The sequence below is a fragment of the Lynx canadensis genome, chromosome A1 (assembly GCF_007474595.2).
Source record: "Lynx canadensis isolate LIC74 chromosome A1, mLynCan4.pri.v2, whole genome shotgun sequence".
Lineage (NCBI taxonomy): Eukaryota > Metazoa > Chordata > Mammalia > Carnivora > Felidae > Lynx > Lynx canadensis.
In genome coordinates, this window is record NC_044303.2 from 84500504 (window position 1) to 84508787 (window position 8284).

The following is an 8284-nucleotide window of genomic DNA, read 5'->3' on the forward strand; positions in this document are numbered from 1 at the left end:
CTCTTCTTGGCTAGATCTCAGCCCTGGCCTATAAAGACTTGAACAAAATACCAACATAATATCTAAAAATTCAGGTCTGTAATCCCTAGGATTAACCTATCCCCCTTAAAATTGCCTGCCTGAGAAACCTTAAAGCTGCCAAAAGAAATGATTATTCCAATCCACACTTGAATAAGGGCCCTTGTCTCCCAGCCTCTGTGGGAGAATCCTAACTTCCATAAGCCTAAATTAGTAAACCCAGATGGGCTTAACATGGACCTTTTCCTTATTTTTGGAATTTTTCACTTCCCTGACTCTGTTCAAGCCCTGCATTTCCCCTCACTATTCCTTCATTCTTTCTTTAAAATGCCCAGTCATCTCTGTTCAAATCAAAGTTGAGTTCAGTTAACACTGGACTCTTTTCCCTATTGCAATAGAATATTACTGATTGAAATCTGTCTTTACCATTTTGAGTAATGTCCAGCTTTTCTTAATTTTGACATTCCTACATCTTGGGAATCAAATTCAAGGCCCTCACTAACTGTAACAAAATACTGAGGAAGGTTCTAGGGTGTTTAATTCTGCTAACAGGTCAGGTCTTTATACCATATTGATCAGGCCCTTGGATACACAGGACTGACCAAGGGCAATGCCAAGAGAACACAATGGGGGAAGAACATTGTGCCGTAAACAAATAAACTATGAGAACGGTGTGTATTTTAAAGTCTTACTGATGTGTCTAGTGGAAAAGGACCACAAGACCATAACTAGCAGGAGGCCGTTTCTGCTTTAAAAGTTCTAGTAACATTATAGCACCATGGGGAAGAGTAAAAATATTGAGGCTCCTGAGACCTGAGGGAGGCAAGCTCTAAGAAAAAGTAAACAATTGTCAATCTCTTGCATTACAGCAGTTAGAAGTGGTGCTTATGTCTCCATGCTGTCAAGCTTTGTGTAAAGCTGTGGGTGACTTCTCAGTGCACTAAAGGGATTAAATGTTTCATGAGAAGCTGATACATCAGGCTTTGATTCTAATTCAATCCCTAGAGGTGTTTTGTTAATTTTATAGTTGGTGTTTATACAGTTGGGGAAGTATAATTTGGTAAACTTATGTGCAGATATTTAGAGGTGTTGATTGTTTCCTATGTTAAAGAAGCTAATTATTTGATACATAAGATTAGTGACATGGGCATTAAATAGCATGTGTTGGGCCCCAGACATTACAGAATTCTCTCCAATGAGGAACTCTAGGAGGTATGAAGTATGACACACAACTTTACTTTTTCCTTCTTGGGAAGAGAAAGAATCTAGGAAGAAGAGAACTTCCAGAATTCTGAGGGAAAGGGAGGCTTATCTGTGCCTAGTCCCATGCCAGGCAATGGTCAATGGCAGAGGAGAGAGCCCCAGAATGTGGATCATCCCTCCCTGGGGTGAGACAGGGAGGTGGAGCACTGTTTTATTATTTCTCTAGGCAGAGCAAGTAGGAAGAGATTCATGGGTCCTGGGTGTTGCCCGTCCTCTGCACCCCTCACTCTAATCACCACATGTAAATTTCTCAAACATGAGTTCTTCCAAAGAACAGCAACCAAGGTGAAAAGACCTAGCAGTGACATGAAGGTGGAGAATATGGTAGAGACATATGGGCAGCACTGGGTGGAGGGCAGCAAAGGCCCCAGCCAGGCTGACTTCTGGTCCTAGCTGCAGTGATCCCAGACTAAAAATGCCTCTTCATCTCTTTATACCTGTATTTCTTTAATGAGTGGAAGTGAGGGGTGCCTCCTGCCCACCTCCCCCCCTTCATCTGTCCTCCATCTCCCACACTGAGGTCTGGTATGAGGAACCCCTGGATATTCTCCACCATGTTGTTAACCCTGGACTCAAGGCCTGACTAGATCACCCTCCAGTAATTTATGAGCACTCAGGAAAATGTTAGAAGGGCATTTCTCTCTACACTCAGACTCTGACTCACTATGTGGCTTGGTCTCATTCTCTCTGGACTTCAGACTCTATATAAAATGAGGTCATTGTCCCAATTATCCTAACAGAGACACCATATGTTCATCAAGTTGTCTTGTGGACTGTAGAGAGCCATGCCTCTTCCAATTCCTGCTATGGGTTGGGGGGAGGCACGTGGACAGGTTCTAAAATTTTACTCTTCATTTAGCACTCACTTAGAGAGCCCCAAGGATAAGGCTGCATAGGCTCTCATCTTAAGGGCCTGACAGTTTAACAAAAGATTCAGAGACATGAAAACTAATCATCATACAATATGTAGAAGTCCAGTTCCTTTTAGTTCTCCTAAAACTCTCAACACCTTCTGGTGTTATGTTAACCAAAACCCCTGGCTTCAACCTTCCAAATTGTCATTCCTAAGGGGCAATGGTCTATCCTCAGGAAGAGACCTCTTCATCCCCTGTGTGGATGGGGTCATCTTTACCCAGGTACTAGTTCTAATTCTAACAGATCGTTTTGGAGATTCATCACCCCAAACCACCATATCTTTACATCTACATCCTGTAGATCTATCATTTACAGCCTGTTTCTTCATAGATCCATTTTGTGCTCTTCTCCTGTTCTGAAACAAGCTCTTTTTCCTAAAAACCACATTTCCCAGGATCTTTTTCCCACTGGTTTCCAACTAGGTTTGGCCAGTAGAAGGCTCCAGTGGGATATTAGAAGTTGGACGAAGGGAAATCCAGATTAATTCCTTCTCTGTCTTTACTGAAGCTGGTGTCTTCAGCTGTGGCTACATCTTATTATAGAAAACCCGAAATATCATGTCCTTCTTCCACACATAGTCCAGAGTACTACTGGAAACATTATGAAAAATACACAGATTTCCTCAGATCCACAAAGTTGTGAAGCCAACCCCTCTAAAGAAGAGGAGCCTCCAGAACCCATACCTATGGAGGGGTGAGCTAAGATTCAACATTAATATTTCTGACTCCAAACCACCCCACAGACCACAGCTGCACTCTTCCTCTACCACAGGTCCCACTCCTGCATACTTTGGGCAGACCTGGCTTGGGTCCCCGGAATATACTACAGTGATCCTGACACACACATTGTCCACCTTTGGTGAAGGTATCAGGCCATTCCGGAGATCTTAGAAAGCACATCAGGTTCCCCTCAACTCCTCCTTCTCTTCCCATTTTCATATGGGTGTGATCTGCTTACAGTGAAGGCTAAGAGCAGGCAGAGAAGCAGGCTAACCATCAGTAGCATTTCCCTGTACATTTATAATGGAGTTGCTGTGTGAAAATCAGGACCCCAGCAAATGAAAGGAATTCCAGAGAATTCTTGGCAACAAGCCTGCAACAAGGTTATGTATGGAACCCTGGTTGAAATGCTTCTTCCACAGTGGGAGGCATGGCCAGAGGCAAGGAGGATGGGGATAGGGTTGCTCTCAGCTGAATTTTAACATGTATAACCTAGAAAAAAATTAATATTATGCAAACATACACATCCAGCCCAGAAAATCAGACTTCTCCTAGGGCAGCCCCTCTCAAACATGGTGTTTTGATCAGATTTCTAATAAGCTGTGAGGTTTTCCAAAGCAAGCTTTAATAAATAATAACTGAAGAACCAAAGATAAAGAACCCCCCACTGAAGAGGATTCAAGGTTGTCTCCATCCCAAACCTCTCTCTCCTGAGTGCCATTTCTGTATCTCTGTCTCCACCAGGGGATATTGATGGGGAAGTGAAACTCAATACCATTCCAGCTAAACTTAACCCCTCCCCTACTTTATTTCTCAAACCTTCTTATACTCCTATTCCCCCTCCCATTATTGGTAATGGTACCAAAATCCAGCCAGTCAACCATGCCAGAAACCAGGAACTCACCTTAAATTGTTCCCTCTCCTACTAATCCTTCCTGCATCTTAATTGGGGCATACACAGCCCTAAGCTAGGTCACTAGCTAGGTCCACAGTTTTAATTTCTGTTGATGTTGATCTCTTTATGAGAGAAAAAGATCAAAGAGGTTCCTTTCCAGAGTCAAAGAGGGCCAGTGAATATCTGTCCTTCTCTTCTAGGCTTCCATACTCATTCTGTGACAGGTTCATGCATTCTTTCTGCCTCCCTCTTGGCCCCACATTTCTGGCATGAGCCCAGCCTTAGTTGAGCAGCAACAACCCCAATGCTGGTTAGTTACTCCCCTTGAGTCACCATCACAGAAGAGTGGGTACCCATGTAACCTGCCAGGTAAGTTAGGGTGAGGAAAGCAGTGTCCACAGTGAATATCTGCTGTGTGCTAACCAGGTGAGTTGATTTCATGCACCCATCAATGAAAGAAGGCTAAGCCATAAGAGATGTCCTTGTGGAATCAAACAGCCTCTCTCTGGAGGCTCCAGCTTGAGTTTCCCATAGCCAGCACCCAAATAAGGTCCTCTGCCCTGGCTGCACTTACATGGGATCCCATACCAGGGAAGCTTTTCACCCTATCTCTTCCACCAAAACTGTTTCTGGGAACAATTTGAGAGCAGTTTGAGATCTAAATTCACACAACTCTGAATTGGAGCCACTGAGTTCCTGGTTCCAATGTATTGTACATATTCAACGTGAGGTTTTATCTGTCACGGTGGACTTCCAGCTTGGGGGTTTCCAGGATGATAGGGCTTGCCTTTCTTGCCTCCAGAAGAGACTGATCCAGGCCAGCACATAGAAGTACTCTGTGAGGTGGACACATCATAGATGCATCGGTCAGCCCAAGCCTTGAAAGACAGAGAGTCCCCATTCTTGGCCTCACTCCCTGACCATGCCTGAGACACACTCCTTCTCCCTTCCAGGCAGCAGCACCCAGCAGCACTGTGCAGGGAGAACCTTGCCCTTTGTAGATGGCTTGTTCAGAGCAAAGAGACACCACATGTCTACCAAAGTACTTGTCAACTATAGAGAGCCAGAGTTATGGAAGCAGAAGGAACAGTGTAGCAAACATCCTGGATGGTGATGATAGGAAAGGACTGCCATTGTTGAGTGGATGGAAAAGCTTCCTGAAATGATAAATGCACAAACATCGGTGCTCATGTTACTTGAATCTGCCAATGTGCCTGTTTCTAATGCTTTCTCATTTGACTCTCAGAACTACAATGTCCATGCTTCATGGACAGCAGCATAGGGAGGAGGCTGAGTGAGGAGCACTCATTGTGTTGCCCAGTGCTGACATTTAATTGTCTTTTCTGAACTTTTGTTTCCTTGTCTGAAAATAGAAGAATATTAGCATCTGCCCAAAAGTAGCATCTTACTTTCCTCTGTGACTAGTAGCCTGTGGAAAAACAAGAGCCTACCCTAATAATTCATAACTCACTCAGACCCAAAGCCTGCTACTAACAGATACTGTGCAATACTCCATTACTATATGGAAATGCAACTTATGAATAAATTCACCCACCTACAAACTTTTTCAGTAGATCAATGCCATGAAATTTTATATAATGGACCACCAATAGAAAGGTCATTTATAGTAAGAGTGTTTCAATGTGGAAATGTTTGAGCACAACTAGAGTAGAAGATACAACAAAGACGTCAGATGACTGGATTTAAGAGAATGGATTTGGGACAGATATTATATTTTGACATTTTAATATAGGAGAAAAATATTCATAGTTGTAAATATAAATAGAGTGATAAGGAATTCCAGAGCAACAGTCTGACTGGGGCATGTGTGTGTGGTGTTTTGGACTCTCAAATTGCCATGAATGCTATTACTATGGATGATGGAATTTTCCAAAGCGAATTGCTCTCAGTAAAGTTCTAAGCAAAAAGTTTAGACCTCTTTACATGATAATTGCATGCTTGGAAAATGCAGTACAAAAACTATGTCCCCAAATGTTTTGTATTTATATATAAAAGTGAGTTATATACTAGGTAACAGTAACTATAAGTTTCTGACTAACATGATTGTCCTCCTGGATATTCTAGAGTCACAAGAAATCTGGGACAAAACTTTATTAGACTGTCCCCAAATGTGCAATATGTCCAGCATCCCTATTGCCCATTAAATGTCATGTATTATAGGGGCGCCTGGGTAGCTCAGTCAGTTGAGTGACCAACTTCGGCTCAGGTCATGATTTCACAGTTTGTGAGTTCGAGCCCCATGTCAGGCTCTGTGCAGACAGCTCAGAGCCTGGAGCCTGCTTCTGATTCTGTGTCTCCCTCTCTCTCTGACCCCCCCCCCCACTCATGCTCTGTCTCAGAAATAAATATACATTAAAAAATTTTTTTTTAATAAATAAAAATAAATGTCATGTATTACCACCACCACAAATAATAACTGTAACAATTCAAAACACCTCTATAAATCTTCAAAACACTCCTTAGGAGATAGTACCTTTCTATTTAGAATCACTGACCTACCACTAAGAGCTTTGTTAATGAAAAGATAAATACTGATTGAAATAACAAGAAAGCAGCTATCAGCCCTGATTGGTGGGTAAGAAGATCCTCAAAAGGATATGTGAATAATTACATAAGCATTTTTTTTCCTGAGTATATCAGTCACTTGAATTAAGTTATGCTACAGTAACAAACAACCCCTAACTCTCAGTAGCCTAACACTACAAATGTTAATTTCTCCCTCATGTTTCATGTCTGGAATGCATTGATAGAAGTACTCTGCTCATCTTTACAATGCAGCAATCCAGTCTGACAGAGGTTTCATCTTAATATTACACAGCCGTCTAATAAAAAAAAAAGAAAGAAAGAAAGAAAAGAAAAGAAAAAAAGAAAAAGGGGGGTGCCTGGATGGCTCAGTCGGTTGAGCATTGGACTGTGGCTCAGGTCATGATCTCATGGGTTTGTAAGTTCCGCCCGCATGGGGCTCTGTGCTGACAGCTCAGAGCCTGGAGCCTGCTTCTGATTCTGTGTCTCCCTCTCTCAATCTCTCTGCCCCTCCTCCACACACACTCTGTCTTTCTCTGCCTCTCAAAAAATAAAAGAAAACTAAAAAAAACAAAACAAAACAAAACAAAAAACATTACACAGCCCCGTCCCTGGTGCGATTCCGTCCTGCGCGGCTGTTCTGTGGAACAGTAGTCGTTTCTCTCTGTCCGCCTTATCTCCCACCTAAGTGCATGCCACCACCTCGTGGAAGATTCGATGGACATGAACATGAGCCCCCTGAGGCCCCAGAACTATCTTTTCGGTTGTGAACTAAAGGCTGACAAAGATTATCACTTTAAAGTGGCTAATGATGAAAACAAGCACCCGTTATCTTTAAGGACGGTCAGTTTAGGGGCTGGTGCAAAGGATGAATTGCACATTGTTGAAGCAGAGGCAATGAATTATGAAGGCAGTCCAATTAAAGTCACACTGGCAACTTTGAAAATGTACAGCCAATGGTTTTCCTTAGGGGCTTTGAAATAACACCACCTGTGGTCTTACGGTTGAAATGCGGTTCAGGGCCTGTGTACATTAGTGGACAGCACTTAGTAGCTGTGAAGGAAGATGGATGCAGTCAGGAGATGAAGAGGAAGAGGATGTGAAACTCCTTAGCATATCTGGAAAGCATTCTGCCCCCGGAAGTGGTAGCAAGATTCCACAGAGAAAAAGTAAAATGTGCTGCTGATGAAGATGATGATGAAGATGAGGATGACCACGATGATGATGAAGATGATGACAAAGATGATTTTGATTATGAGGAAGCTGAAGAAAAGTCTCCAGTAAAGAAATCTATATGAGATACTCTAGCCAAAAATGCACAAAAATCTAACCAGAATGGAAAAGACTCAAAACCATCAACACCAAGATCAAAAGGTCAAGAATCTTTCAAAAAACAGGAAAAGACTCCCAAAACACTGAAAGGACCTAGCTCTGTAGAAGACACTAAAGCAAAAATGCAAGCAAGTATAGAAAAAGGTGGTTCTCTTCCCAAAGTGGAAGCCAAGTTCATCAATTATGTGAAGAATTGCTTCTGAATGACTGACCAAGAGGCTATTCAAGATCTCAGGCAGTGGAGGAAGTCTCTTTAAGAAAATAGTTTAAACAGTTTGTTAAAATTTTCCATCTTATTTCATTTCTGTAACAGTTGATATCTGGCTGTCCTTTTTATAATGCAGAATGAGAACTTTCCCTACTGTGTCTGATAAATGTTGTCCAGGTTCCATTACCAAGAATGTGTTGTCCAAAATATGTTTAGTTTTTAAAGATGGAGCTCACCCTTTGCTTGGTTTTAAGTATGTATGGAATGCTATGATAGGACATAGTAGTAGTGGTGGTCAGACAAATGGAAATGGTGGGGAGACAAAAATATACATGTGAAATAAACTCAGTATTTTAATTAAAAAAAATTGCACAGCTGTCATAAGAAGTG

At 42.1% G+C, this 8284-nt stretch overlaps 1 pseudogene; it reads left to right on the plus strand.

The window, feature by feature from the left end:
• Window positions 1-1470: 1470 nt before the first annotated feature.
• Window positions 1471-8078, plus strand: LOC115510832 (annotated as a pseudogene).
• Window positions 8079-8284: the final 206 nt, after the last annotated feature.